Here is a 14,827-nt window from a genome sequence, read left to right on the forward strand (position 1 = left end):
CTGAACAATCTCAGCCAATCAATTTTCGTCAATGTTTAATGCTAAGGCGATTCCAGTTGCTATCCTGCTTAAATGTTGTGGGTGAGCGGTCTGATAAGATGAATTCCCTCCACTTGTAGTTTATTCTTTAATGTCAAATAAAATGTTGAAATGTGTATATTCTTTTTGATTTGGCATGCTGCTAAGATTAAAAAAGGCCCTCAAGGAAATGGGTTACAATGCTGCATATCTAAGAGCAAGCTCGATGATGGACGTACTGTTATGATGTAGAATTTCATATTAAATGGTTTCAGGAGGAAAAAATTTCAAATTGGGATATCCATTTGTGGGACTCCATTGATCCACCTTGTTGGTGGTATGCGACAGCCACTGCACCTTGCCTTACCACTGGCCCGCTAGACCACATTAATCACTCATTCAGCGCTGCAAAGTATAAAACATATTTCTCTGAAGAGTGGCGTGAACAAATGGTTCTATCACCTGATTTTCATTCCCTTTAAATCAGGCAGAGAGAAAAGTGATACTCCAGGACAGCATGTCTGTCGCAACAGCTTGGAAATGTCAGATGCAAAGCAGCTGTCAATCACCTTTAGTGACGCTTTAACAGCAATTAACTTTTGCCAGAGGGGGATTGTTAATGATGCACGGGGACAAAGCCACCTCAGAGGACTACAAACAAGCAGGTAAAACAGATGTGTGTCAGAGGGGGTTGGTGTGCAAGGGCAGGTAAAAGATGGATGTAACAGTAAAAGCCAGTGAAGGAGGGGAATATATTAGCCTGCATTCTAGCAAGTGAAAAAGAAATGGCAAGTGTAATTGCTACCTGACAGCACTCAGCGCAAGAATGCTGCTCACTCGGTTTATTTGGATGATATTTGAAAAACATTTTACCGTTTTAATGGAATGGGTACATTTACTTATGTTTTTTTTCATCCGTCCATCTTCTGCTAATCCTGCACTCCGGTTTTAGGGGATGCTGAAGCCTATCCCGGCTGTCATCGGGCAAGAGGCGGCATACACCCTGGACTAGCTGCCAGTCAATCGCAGGGCTTCATAGATAGACAAACAACCATTAACTCGGTCCTTCAATCAGGGCAATTTTCCCAATTTTTCCAATTAACCTGTAGAACCCGGAAGAAACTCATGCAGACATGGGGAGAACATGCAAAACTCCACACAGAAAGGTCCCCTTGTCGGAAGAAAACCAGTCCCTCGTGCTCTGAGGCTAAAGCGCTAACCACTGCACCGCTGTGCCGCCCCTTGAAAGAAACAGCAGGTCGAAATGTCAAAGATAAGGTTTATTGATCAAACCAGCGAATTGGGTTTTATTGGGATTTGACATAGCAAAGGAGACGGAATGAGGCGAGGTTGTTCACCCATGAATGTGTTTTTATTCTAGCTTTGTTTAGACTAGTTCAATTGAACTCTGGCTGATTTCCCCCATGTTGTAGTTATCCAAGCTCAGTCCAACACAGCTACAGAATGCAGCTTGGTAAACCAACTTCTCCAGCACATTGAATGCCACAATGCCTTATGACCATATACAAGTTCACAAAATTCATACCAGCATCATCCACAGAGCATCCCCTTGGGTGAAGGTCCTTGCAGGAATACAGAAGCAACACTATCCTTCCACTTTATGCAAAAACCGTCCTTGTATTATGTTTCAAAGATGCCATGCCAATGAATGCAAACAAGGTGCTTTTAGGGGTATCAGTGATATATATTTTATGGGGTCATCAACCATTTGAATCATAAACCACAAGGAGAAGAAACTCAATTTGGTCAATTTGAGATACTAATTTTATGTTTTGGAATTTTAAGATCACAAGAATCACTGAGAGTGCTGTTTAAAGGTTTTTGATTCATATTATGATTTCACACAATGCAAACATATAATTTCTTTTAATCAAAAATCACAAGTCAAACAACAATTACAATTATTAAAAAAAAAAAAAAATGGAAATGTTGCAAAAGCAATTCTGTCACAAGTGTGAAAAAAAAATTAATTTGATTCTTCTTTTTTATTCATCACTAGGAAATTTCGATAAGACGGAAACTGTATTTTACCAAGTACCACACATGATATAATTATTATTTCTACTCATTATGCTGTTACATTAACACCTATAACAAACAAAATGCACATACAAGAATCAGGAACTCCAGGAGTAATGAGCGACAGTAATTTTAATACTGTCTATCTCTTTGTATTTTCAGGCTATAATGTGTGCAAAGCCCAGATATATCAGCTTAGTGTTTAAAGTAGTGCTATTGATGATTGCTTAGGGACAGCCAGTCTGTCTCACTAAAGAACAACTGATGGCTACTTCGGTGAAATAACAATCTGCATTCATTCTGCCCATTGGCAACATGGCCTTAGGTGTATCCATGCAAACACATTTCCTTCATTGGTTCACCTGTCACAAGTGTGTGTGTGTGTGTGTGTGTGTGTATGTGCTGATCCTGCATGCTCATTTTGTATATTTATTTCTCTCTCGCTTGTCATCCAAATCTTCTGCAAACAACACCTTGCAATTGGCACATAATTGCATCCTCAATTTTCGACTTTTCATCCCCAGCTCCCATTGGTCCATTACCTGTGTCATTAGACGTGGACAGCTCAAGGCACAATGGTCTACACTTTGAAAAAGCTCAGTCAACTTTGATTACCTCTCGTTTAGAAGTGGTGTGTTCAATAGCCATTACATGGAGACGCTCCTCTCGCCACTATTTAATGACCCACTGCCTCAGTCTTCTTTAGCTCCTGGAGCTCCAGCAGCTTTTATGCATACTGAAAGCTGAGCTCCCACACACAACGCTCCTTGTTTCTTTTCCTTGGAACCGCCAATCAAATAAAGTGGGATACCATAAGAGTGCTTTATTCTATCTAAACATGCCATACGTACTGTATGAAAAAGAGAACGTGTCAAGAGTCAAAGAGAGGTGGCTACATCGATCTCAAACACTCACGGATCAATAAATCAAAGCTTTGGAAGTAAGAAAGTGGGTTTTTCATCCATCCTGAAGGATCAATGGTCACTTAAGGTACGGCACTGGGGGATTCCATTCAAGTTCTCTACCCTAATCTTTCAAAAGAATTCCAATAATGTACAAAATGTAACCGTCAGTAGTTTTGTCCATTCATTTTTCTTATCTGACTGTTAAGTGTTGTTTTATTTACAAGAATCCTGCTCTCTGGGATTCATCAATTTTTTATAAGTTACATTCATCATGGGTTCTCCTCACCAGTAATAGAAATGACCTACATTATTTTGCATCCCTCAAATTCCCAAATGATCTCCGCAGTTTAATCAGTTTGATCTTTTCAGGAACAGGTTTTTGTCTGAACACCACCGTCTCGACACCACTCTGCCTCACTGTTTTTACATTTCCTAGTACGGACGCGTTCTCTGCAGCCCCTCACCTGGAGAAGCAAAGGAGGGTGCAGAGAACGCGTCTGTATATCTTCCCAACCCTTTCACTAAACCCAGATACTTTTGTTAGATTCACAAATAAGGGCGGCCAGAAATGCAACTACCTGTTTTAGTATTTTTACTGGATTTGTGATATGAATGAAAAATTACCCAAAAGACTCCAGATCGTGCCATTAACAAAGAAGCAAAGGCAACGGATATATATTGTAGTGTTTTAGTCAGTGAAACACCCAAGTGACGGTAAAATGTCTGTTAAATGAGCAATAGCTGTTGTTGGCCACAGCCACACCACAAAAGCATGCAATATAACTAACTGTTCCCGCTCATGTCCAGGTAAAAAGAAAGCAGAATTCATTGCACCCCAAATCACGCCCACAAAATTCCCAGCAACCCTAAAATCACACAGAAAACTGGCATCAACATCCTAACATTTGTGACTTGCTACAATATTAAGCCAAACTGAATTTAATGCAGGACCCACAGCTCTGAGGGGACAAAAGAAATGCTTCATTACTAAGATTTTAATTGATTATCACACGATTGTTTGTACATATTACATCGTTTTTGATTGTTTTTTTATGAATAAAACATTTCACAACTTTGGTTCAAATAACGCAATGCAGATTTTAAAAAAAAATCACAGAACAATTGTACAAGAGAACCCGATATGAACTCTGTATGTGTGTGTGTGTGTGTCTGTGGCTAATTGCATGAAAATTACGTTGTCAGATCAGCTATACAAAAAGCGACCTCTGCCTTCTCCCTTGATTGTACAGGCGGACATAAGCGTCTCTCTCTCGCTCTCTCACTGACTCCCTCAATCACATATCACAAACACACACACACACACACACACACAAATACACGCCTGAAAGGAAGCCATCTGAGAGGAACATCAAGGAACATCTCAGCAAGGCTCACTGTCTTGCCGCCGCCTCATAATTCATGCTAAGGAGTGTCATAATAGATGACAGATGGAGACACAAGCATCTTAAACTGTACTGAAGAGCCCTTCGCCAGTACCCTATAGAGTGGCAGCATGAATCCCAAATTATCAAAGAAATAGATTTTTCCAATTTAAATTTCATACAGCAACAATGTTGTTCAGTCCATCTGAGGTTAGATATTTTCATTTGCATTCAGCTGACTTGCCGCCACTTCTACCCAAACCTAAAACTAAAAATTTCTAAAAATTTTACCACCAAATTCAACTGATAGAATGCCAAGGCCCTGCAGGCCCTTCATAATAATCAACCCCTGGCGTTGTTCTAATACAATAATTTTGCTCATTTACCAAGAAGTCTTTGATTTGTTGGCTCACATCATCAGCCAGGTAACGAAAGTATTCTTCAGGATGCCCTTGACATCAGTATCTGGACTCTATCAACATGGGCGCTGCGCATCACCTTTGCTGTTATCATGGAGGAAAATTCTTTCATGGCTTATCTATGAGACTTATAAGATGAATCGATTGACGTACAATGCTATATTTCTTGAAAAAATCTAAAGGTATATCTTAAAAATGTATTATTTTGGATTGATGTTGAGTCTGTGAAGGATGTGATGTCAGCTGGGCTCCATTAAAACAGTAAAGATCATAAAGACCATACGATTGCTGATCCGTTTATGTTCTATTGTTCATTGTGATGTGTGCCATCAAACTTTATGACATATTATACAAAGAATAGACAGTATGCAATTTCCTATCTCATAAATGTTTCCTTACACAGACAAGTTTAGTATAGAAGGATAGCTCGTGATGTCTCATTTGACACATTCCCCGAGGACAGACTTCAACCTTCAATAAAGTGTGTTTGGTTGATTTTGTACTTGCAAAATGTGCATGACAGGACAAGTATTATATTGGTAATTCCAACACTTGACAATCGCTGAAGATTTTATTTTCAATTATAAACCATGGTGTGTTTTTATACTGATCACAAATGATTGAGTAAAATGTTGACAGGCGAACGACAAAGACCATTTAATTTGTCCCTATAAAAAGTAAGGACAATGTGGACCATTTGAAATTTGGTATAAATGATGCTGAAAAGAAAAAAAAGACACTGAGTCTGATTATAACTATTCCTTAACACTTAAAAGTCCTAAAATTCCAAAGTGCAAAGGAGTGCATAGAATTTTTAAATATAGTAAATGAATGTGTTATGAAATAAGTGAAGTATTCTTTCATAATTGTGTTCATGACAAACTTACTGATGCATGATAATGTGATAGAACTTTATAAATTATGTATTAAACAGTTAAAAAAATGTGTAATTGTGTGGAATAATTATGCACAGTTTCAGGGGTTCCTGATTATGGCTTATTTCTGAATTATGTTCATAACATAATAAGCAAAGTTCTATGTTCTCAACATAATGGTGAAATGAATGGACAGTAAATGCAGGTAGGAGCACAGGTTACTAACCGCAATTTAGAATTGCTGCTTTTGGACTGACAGTACGCCAAAGAAATGTTTCACACATTTGGCTGACGTCTGAAATTATTTAAAGATACATAATGTCCTTACTGAATGACTTGGTACCAATAGCTTCTTGTAAATTTTTCATCCCACATGACAAGAAGTAAGTTGACGCAGGCCACTCCCTCACCAGAGCAGCCGTCTTGCTGTACTACCTCCAACTTCCCCTCTGCAAAAGCTACACTCCTCACCTCTTAAATCTCCTCAGAGCGAAGGAGAGTTTACAATAACGCAGAGATAACGGCATCCGAGCGTGCAGGCCGCCCCCTACCCATATCCCAACCCTTGCGCGTTATCTTAATTGTACAAGGCAGGCCGCTTCGAAGCCAGGGAAGAATCAAAGGAGATCAAATACAGGCAAAATAAGAATCTGTAATTAGTTATGCTAATACACTGATGACAGAGAGAGGCAGGAGGAAGGCAAAGTGAGGGAGGGAACAGCATGGAGAGGATTGGTACGTTTGGTTTATCTCTAAGGGTGTGCGCTAATTAAAAAACAGAAATAATCTCTCGGACATACAGGCTGGAGAGGAGGGTGGAGCCCCTCTGTCCGTGTGAGAGGCAGAAGACCCCAATGGGGTAATTACAGCTATCTGCCGCTTGTTTTATTAACGTCTGTGCTAAAAAAGAATGGACGACTTTTACTTGGCCCCCTGCTCTGCCCAATCCCACGCTCAATTGACCACTAGAAAAAGTGATTAAATGTGAATAAAAAAAAGAAAAACTACCCAATTCATTTTCTCCTGACCCAGAAAATTAAATGTATGTAGAGTGACTCCTCGTTTCCCATCAGCACTCCAACTCCTTAAATCCCTCTCACCATCCCCCCCACGCCCCTTGCGGGGAGAGATCTCCCCCAAGATACATGGGCGGAGCAAGAGACGAAGGTAGAGTCAGGCGAGGAGGAGGAGAAGAGAGGAGATAAGAGGGAGTGATGGACATGCGAGGGAGGAGGAGGATGATGAGGGCGGGTGAAGAGTGGTAAGTAGAGATGGACGGACATGCGTTTAGGTGCCATAGCTGAGAGAGAACTCTGGAAAAGGCATACATTCCAACAGCTGGTAATTACACACCAATCATCTGCCCGCAGGCCGGTGCAAGGATTAACTAAGCAGGGAAATTGTGGGAGAAATTCAATTAAAAAACAAATTAATAAGCAGACCTCGCCTTTTTTTTCCTCCTGTGGACTCTGGGAATAGGCAGAGAGTGCATGCTGGCCGCTCACTGATGAGGAGAAAGAGCAGAGCAGGGGATTGGTGGGTTCTTATTTGGGCTTTTTGATAGAGATTGAATGGATAGAATATCAAAGTCATCAAAAACCATTTATTTATTTATTCACTCATTCATTATCTATGCCGAGTATACAGCATTGAGGGTTGCAGCGGTGCTGGAACCAATTCCGGCCGTCACTGCACGAGAACCGGGGTTCACCACAGATCACAAGGCCACACGAAGAAACGACCAACCAATCTCTCATTCACTCTCGTTCACATCCCGGGATATTTTGAGTCTCGGATGAACTTACGGCATGTTTTTCAACCGGAGAGACCCAAGCAGATATCGGTAAAATATGCAAACTCCACACAGAAAAGCCCCCCCGTTGGAATCAAACCAGAAATCTTCTTGTTGTGTGCCGTATGTGCTAACCGCCGCATCACAATGCCGCCCTTATTTATTCATTTATTTAGCTATTTATTTGAGAGATTTCAATGTGAATAGGGTTTGGCTCTCTGTCTTCAGCACACAGAAAAATCACAACTCAATAAATTAAGAGGAGTAATCGTAGACTCTAACGATATGCACAGTACACTGTATGCACTGCGTGTATTTTGACAATAAGAAAGCATAATTTTTGTTCTTTTTATCTATTCTATTTTTCCATACCAAGAAAGAATTTCAAAAGTTATGCCAAGAAAAATAATGTATGAGGAATCAGGAAACAGATTTATAGCGGCCAGTGATTTGCAGCCAATTGGGAACGCAAGTGCAGTACCACAACAATCACAACTGCCTACACATATTTATATATACACTGCTCAAAAAAATAAAGGGAACACTTAAAAAACACATCCTAGATCTAAATGAATGAAATATTCTTATGAAATACTTTGCTCTTTACACAGTTGAATGTGCTGACAACAAAATCACACAAAAATGATCAATGGAAATCAATTGTATCAACCCATGGAGGTCTGATTAGGAATCACACTCAAAATTAAAGTGTAAAAACAAACTCCAGGCTAATCCAACTTTGATGTAATGTCCTTAAAACAAGTCAAAATGAATCTGTGTTGCTTCCTGAGTGAACACCATGATTTCACAGAAGTGTGATTGACTTGGAGTTACATTGTGTTGTTCAAGTGTTCCCTTTATTTTTTTGAGCAGTATTTATATGTATATATAGCAGTATATATATATACAATATATATATATACTGTATATACTGTATATACTATATATATATAAATGTGTGTGTGTATATATATATATATATATATATATATATATATATATATAAATGTGTGTGTGTGTGTGTGTGTGTGTGTGCATGTGTGCGTGTGTGCGTGTGTGTGTGTGTGTGTGTGCGTGTGTGCGTGTGTGTGTGTGTGTGTGTGTGTGTGTTTGTGTGTGTGTGTGTATATATATGTATATGTTCAAATCTAATCACTCAAAACAGTACAATCTATGAACAATATTGAAACTTTTATCTAAAGAGAGAATGTGGTTTCTACGGTTTACATCATGGGATGCTTCGGAGATTTTCCATCCATCTTTCCCTGCTTATCCGGAGTCAGGCCGCAGAGGCAGCAGCCAGGGCAGTGAGGCCCAGACCTCCCTCTCCCTGGCCACATGGTCCAGCTCCTCCGGGGGGACCCCAAGGCATTCCCAGGCCAGCTTAGAGACATAGTATCTCCAGCGTGTCCTGGGTCTTCCCCGTGGTCTCTTCCCAGATGAGCATGCCCGGAATACTTCCCCCAGGAGGCATCCAGTAGCATCCTGACCAGATTACCAAGCCACCTCATCTGGCTCCTCTCTATGCGAAGGAGCAGCGTCTCTACTCCGAGCTCCTCCCGGGCGACTGAACTTCTCACTCACTAAGGAAGAAAATTCAGTTTGTCCGCTTTTATCCGCAATCTCCGACAGAGTGGGAATGTAGATCTACCGGTAAATTGAAAGCTTCGCCTTTTGGCTCAGCTCCCTCTTCACCATGACAGACCGGTACAGAGTCGGCATCGCTGCGGATGCCTGATCTCCCGCTCCATCTTTCCCTCACTCGTGAACAAGATCCCAAGATACTTGAATTGCTCCGCTTGGGGCAGGACCTCTTCCCTGACCCGGAGTGGACATTCCAACCGTTTCCGGTTGAGCACCATGGTCTCAGATTTGAAGGTGCTGATCCCCATCCCGGCCTCTTCCCACTCGGCTGCAAACCACTCCAGTGAGAGCTGGAGATCATGGCCTGATGAAGTTAACAGAACCACATCATCTGCAAAAACCAGAGACTTGATCCTGTGGCCGCCAAACTGGATCCCCTCGACGCCCTGGCTGTGCCTAGAAATTCCGTCCATGAAAGTTATGAACAGAATCTGTGACAAAGGGTAGCCCTTTGTCCAACTTACAACCGGCAATCCGGACCAAGGAAGAATGTGTTGTTTTTAATTTATATAGAAATGAACCTTGAATCCAAAAGTAACTGACCAAACAAATTGCCACAATATGTTAATGAAACTGTGATGGATTATAAAATGCATGCACGTGTTTATTCCCATTATAGGGGATAAAATTGATGTCTTCAATGTATGCTTTAAATGTATATTTTGACAGGATGATGGTACAGCTGTTTACTGAGCAAATAATAACACATTCAACCTCGCACAGACTCATTTTTCAAGATGATGAATGTCGAGGTTGTGCAGGCTGCCCCACCGCATGGGCCACCAAAGGGTAGCGCAATAATTGGTATGTAATCAATCAACACCTGTTGGCCTGGTTAATTGTCATACCATAAACGTAAAATACTGCATTTGTGAGCTCCAAGGTAATGGACTACCCAACATTTTGTAAAATACTGTCCTTGCTTGTGGACTCTGCTGTTCTGCACACCAGTACTTCTTTCATCATAAACACTGGCACAATGGGGTGTGTCACCTAGGAGACTTGAAAGTAGCTCTGCCTGTCATTAGAGGAACATGTTTAATTTGACCCCATCAAAATCAAATATTCCATGTGTCCTTTCATTAAGACTTGAATTCAAGTTGCATTATATCAATATCAAATTTAATTGTTTGTTTCAGCCCTTCACTAAGGCATCCACTAACATTTTCTGGGGATTAGATATTACAATGATGTCTGTAAAACTCGATTAAAGTTGCCCTACCTAGATTGTTTAGGTTTTTGTAATGCAGCCTTTTCAGAGTCCAAATGGCATTTATTCAATATCAGGTTGTAGCTACTTGCTCTGTTACATTTCTGTGATTTTTCCTCCTGAATCTATGCTGAATAAAGTCCAGCGCAGTGGACAGATTCCATTTAGTGCATAGATTGTCGAATGTGTGAAAAATATATATATCATATCAGAAATAATCAGGTAGTTAACATCAGTTATAAGACACCGATAGAACCAAGTGGTTCTAAATAAGATGAAAACATAACACAGAAATAAGAGCATTTACTTATAATATTCTTCTTGGAAAAATAAATACTATCTCATATTCTCTCACTTGGTTGGAGTGTCCTTGAGCAAGCTTTCAAAACTAGTGTATGTACGTGTGCGAATAGTTACATTAGTGTGCAATAAAGCATTTTGAGAGGTATTTAAAGGTAAAGTAAATGCAGTCCATTTACCACCTTACTTTGCACAGAAGTGGCATGCCATTATGCATACATTTCTCATGAGTGAAGTGATTGAACGCGAAAGTTGCAGATACACACATGCAACGCTGTTTTCCTTTATAAAGATAATGAAGGCAGATGAAAAGTGCACACAGTCAAAAAAGCCCATTATTTATCCTTCGCTTAAGTTTCAGTAACTTTGATCATAAGTAGATCTCTTCACATCATGTGAGAAAAAGAACCTGCCGGCCAACTTTATTTTTCCTCACAGAGATCTGAATGTCACATTGTATGTTTTAAATCAGAAATACCATCCATGGCTTTCAATTTCCTCAGCTAAACCAACTTATGTTGACAAAGACTGCATTAAAGAGCTGGACACTGCTGTAGCAGGACACTGCTATATCAAACCCTTGTGGCAACTTCAGCATTTTATTTTCTTGGAGAAAAAGAAAACAAATATAAAACTAAATTAAATTAAATTGAATTACATCTTTAAAAAAGAAGGGAGGCTTGAAAATTTATCAGGCTGCCAGGTCATCTGCATGGCAGTTGATCTACGCATACAGTGCCAGTGGTTCTTAAGCAGAATCCAGAGACAGGCGGTCCAGGTGGTATCAGCTACTGTTTCAATACCGGAAGGCAAACATCCAAAAATGAAAAAATGTCCAGCAAAACTGAGAATAAGGCTTTTAAATCTTGCTCATTTTGTCATGAACACAATTCAAACCAGATTCCATTCCAATTGAAAACTTGAGACAATCTGAAAATAACCATCATAATACTTGATGATATTAAATATTTATTAAGTCATCTTTGTAAAATCCATGAATTTTATATAGTTGACATATGACAACACAGATTAGAGGCAGCATAAGCGTTGATGGACGGCAAAATAACTAAATTCCGATATAAATACTGAATGATGTATCAATGACATAAGACGCACTTTGGTCCATGTTTCACTGTGACACTGTTAATGCACCTTTCCGAAATACTGCCCTAGAAAGGACAGACACTCAGATTTGGTTTTTCACTGGGAGTGACAAGTTTGTTTAGAATTGAAGTGTCTCATACTTGACAGACCCTACTGTTCTATTGCTGGTCATGAACTTTCAACAACCTTCCACGAGCTTATGTCTGATATAATGCTACTACTCGGGTCACATTTAAATTACCCCGAGACTTGATTTTTTTTGACAAGCTTTGTCTCCATATTACTGAAACTAAGGGTTCAGACTCTGGGCAGAGCTGCTTTGTCAGAGGATTTAATAAATTGTAGCCATGCAGTTTGCCTCTTTCCATATTCAAATCTTGCATGTTGATAATCACCCACGGCATAAATACTTCTCTGGGGCTTACAGTAATTCTCAGAAAAAAAAAATGGCGCCAGTGCACCCTCACGTATAATCCATTTTTCCAATGAAGACAACATTAAATGCAAGGCCACTGAATAGTGTTTTCCACCAATGTTTCTGGTGTCATTGCTCTTTGTATTTGGAATCTATTGGAATCGATGTGAGAGGAATAACAGAATCTTGTCAAGGAGAGGTTAATGGTGCAAGAGTCTCTCAATCCATGAAGTGACGTTATGTGACAGACCATACATTTCCATTTATCGTAGCTAAAACTTGTCTAGAGACTGGTTAAAAAGACACTTATGAGTGGGAGACATTTTCAGTGTGGGAAGTCACAGACTCTTGAAACCTCATTCAATAAAACGCAATCTCACGTGAATCAAAAAGGAAATTATACTGGTTTGACAGTGGCAGTCTATGCAGGCTGTTTAGAACAAGCCAAAACATTAGAGAGCAAGACTGGAAAGCCAGCCAAGCAAATCACAGCCGAGCGTCTAAGAGCTCCTCTGCCGCCATGCCTTCTCAATACTCCCCTGTGCATTGACTGTCTGCGCAAATGAATGGAGCAATTAGTGCCTGTCCTCCTGCAGAAAACAACCATCAAAGAAGCAGAGGTACGAGCGCTCCTCTGAGGACAAAGCAGAACTCTGACTTTGAAGTGGTAACTCTTCCCTGTGATATTTTGTATTTTAGTGATGTCTTCTGGGAGCATTTAACTGAAAAAATAGCTAGTTGTACCTGTACAAAGGTGAAATGGGATGTATGTACATCATAAGGGGTAGCAGGATGACATTGGGGGTACCACTGGTCAGTGCTCTGGTTCCTCCCAAAAGCCAAGCACATGAACACACACAGAAATATAACTGGAGACCCTGAATTTCCCAGATGTGTAAATGAAAGAGTGAATTGTTATTTGTTTCAATACGCGGACTGTCTACATGTCCGGGGTGAACCCTCTCACCCAATGACATCTGGGATTGGCTCCAGCACCCTTGCAACCCCCGTGTAGTAAAGCATTATAGAGAATGAATGAATTACTCAAGGTACATTGTAAGGTTTTCCAAGGATCAGTTTCCTTAGTCATCATTTCTTTCTTCATCTTCATCAAGTCATATATACACGCATGTGTTATCAAGGTTCTTTACTATAAATCAGTAAAAAATCTTTACCCTTTACTTACTTTTTTAGTAATCATTTGCCTGTAGTTGGCACGTAGTAAACATTTTTTGGCATGTAGTTACAATTATCCATGGTTTTATTCTTTGCAGTCCTAATGTTAAACTAAAAATAGTCCCTTGACTTCATCTGCACATTGTTTTGGCCCAGTATGTCACAAGGCCAAAAGAAAGGGCCTCCAGCTGTGCAAAGGATTAATAAAAAAAATCATATATTCTAATCTTGAAATACAGACGCATAAGTTGAAGGGCCATCTCTGACAGCCAAGTGATGCCCGTAATTTGTATTCACTCATGCTTTTATATTACAATTGAGTGACGTGCAAACCTCTGCAATTGCAGGACCATTCAACTACCCCAAAGAACCTCCTCCTCTCCATCTCTTAACTGCCAACTGTAGATGAACGTATATCAAAAGGGGCGCAAGCAAGTAAACAAATCAATGTGATAAGCACAACCTGGCAATAATAATGCAGTAAATCTAATTGGGTGGTCCACCATTCATGAATACATGTCACATGTGTGTCTCTTTTGTTTGTTTGTTTTGCTTTTCATGTGTTTCTGATGCAATGCCCAATGTGATTTGCATGTCTAACCTGTAGCACTTGTTTTCATTCTTGGAGGAGGCCACAGCTCAAGCAGGCCATAACGATATGCTGACCAGAACTGTTCGAAAGGAAGAGAAGTCTATCCAGTCCAAGGATTTTCTGATGTATTTATGTCTAAAAGGGTAATTTTTTTCAAGGGAATGAACCTGCAGGCCAGCTAGGGGTCATTTAAGTGACACGGCTCTGCAAGCATTACACTCTTGAACTACCCAGCCAGGATGTATCAGGGCCGTTGATCACTGCTGGCCGTGTACAGTATTTGTCAATCCTGTTTCTTAGATATTCATGAAACAAATACTACACATATTCCTTTCAAAGCAGTGCACAGGCAAAATACTCTATGGCTGGATGAGCGACAGGAGGAGAAGCTTTTTGCAGGTATTTTGAAGATGCACGTGACATCTTGACAGGACGAGCAATTGAAACTGTATCCATAAAGCATTGACAGAAAGCAACCGTCCCCACAAGTGTATGCAATTGAATATTCAAAACGATGCATTTCCTAAAATTTGTTTAATTATACACACACACACACACACATATATATACTGCATATACTCTATATAGACAAATTTAATTCTAATTTTATTTTATTTTATTCATATGCATATATATGATTTATATTATATACATATATATCATATATAAAAATGTAATGTAATATATATATTATATATATATATATATATATATATATATATATATATATGCATATAAATAATATTGTACATACACACACACACATATATATATATATATATATATGTGTGTATTCAATTCTCTAGGTCTTGTCCTTATGCACTGAAGCCATGTCCATCATCACATACTATCTGACCTTTAAGAAATCATGAGAGGAGAAAGGTTAAAAGGTGCATCTGGATGCCACCATCTGGATCCCTGATTTTTATTTATACATTTTCAGACTTGCTCTAAG

This window comes from Fistularia commersonii, chromosome 11 (assembly GCF_037954325.1).
Source record: "Fistularia commersonii isolate RoL2024-O1a breed Wild chromosome 11, RoL_Fcom_v1.0, whole genome shotgun sequence".
NCBI lineage: Eukaryota > Metazoa > Chordata > Actinopteri > Syngnathiformes > Fistulariidae > Fistularia > Fistularia commersonii.